The sequence below is a fragment of the Glycine max genome, chromosome 1, assembly GCF_000004515.6.
Source record: "Glycine max cultivar Williams 82 chromosome 1, Glycine_max_v4.0, whole genome shotgun sequence".
Lineage (NCBI taxonomy): Eukaryota > Viridiplantae > Streptophyta > Magnoliopsida > Fabales > Fabaceae > Glycine > Glycine max.
In genome coordinates, this window is record NC_016088.4 from 9,182,908 (window position 1) to 9,184,010 (window position 1,103).

The 1,103-nt window shown below is 39.6% G+C and overlaps 1 non-coding gene across 1 annotated transcript; it reads right to left on the reverse strand.

Annotated features, from left to right (window-relative positions):
- Positions 1-734: 734 nt before the first annotated feature.
- Positions 735-841, reverse strand: LOC112997842 (small nucleolar RNA R71). Its single transcript, XR_003262911.1, has one exon. It is a non-coding gene; the product is annotated as a small nucleolar RNA R71 (small nucleolar RNA).
- Between the last annotated feature and the right edge of the window lie 262 nt (positions 842-1,103).

Genomic DNA, 1,103 nt, shown 5'->3' on the forward strand with positions numbered 1-1,103 from the left:
TAGTTTTCATAGTTAGACTTTGAATTTTTGTTTGAAAATATTTGTGCTATCTTTTCATGATTTTAGGGTGTTCCTCACAAAATTTCAGCTTATTTTGATATCGTTTGAGTATAGCTGTAGTTTTACCCCTTTGTTAGGTGCTTGTTGAGAAACACATTATTTGCTGCATATAGTGCATGACTAGGGGCAATCCAGGTGATTTACAATCCTTTGATCCTGAAATAGATAGAACCTTTCATAGATTAGTTAGGCATAGTGTGCATCTTGGTCATTCTATGCATTTTGAGCATTCTGTTGAGGGTGATTCTGAATATTCTGATTTTGAGAATTCCACTACTAATTTTTATATTGAGAACATTGCTCAACCTCCACCTTGTGAGAGGACTCTTAGGGAAATGGCTGCACCTGATTTCACTTATGAAAGCTTGTGCATTTAATATCCTAATGAGGGTGTTCCATATGTTCTCAGGACTGGACTAATACATTTGTTGCCCAAGTTTCATGGTCTTGCAGGTGAAGATCCTCATAAGCATCTTAAGAAGTTCCATATTGTTTGTTCCACCATGAAGCCCCCTGATGTCCAAGAAGATCATATCTTCCTAAAAGCTTTTCCTCATTCTTTGGAGGGAGTGGCAAAAGATTGGCTATACTACCTTGCTCCTAGGTCCATTTTCAGTTGGGATGACCTTAAGAGGGTGTTCCTGGAGAAATTCTTCCCTGCATCTAGGACCACTGCCATCAGAAAATACATTTCAGGCATTAGGCAACTTAGTGGAGAAAGCTTGTATGAGTACTGGGAAAGATTCAAGAAATTGTGTGCAAGTTGTCCTCACCACCAGATTTCTGAGCAACTCCTTCTTCAATATTTCTATGAGGGACTTAGCAACATGGAGAGGAGTATGATTGATGCTGCCAGTGGTGGAGCCCTTGGTGATATGACCCTTGCTAAGGCTAGGAATTTGATTGAGAAGATGGCTTCCAACTCCCAACAATTCAGTGCAAGAAATGATGCTATTGTTCTTAGAGGAGTCCATGAGGTGGCCACAGATTCATCTTCATCTACTGAAAATAAAAAGCTTGAAGGAAAACTTGATGCCTTGGTC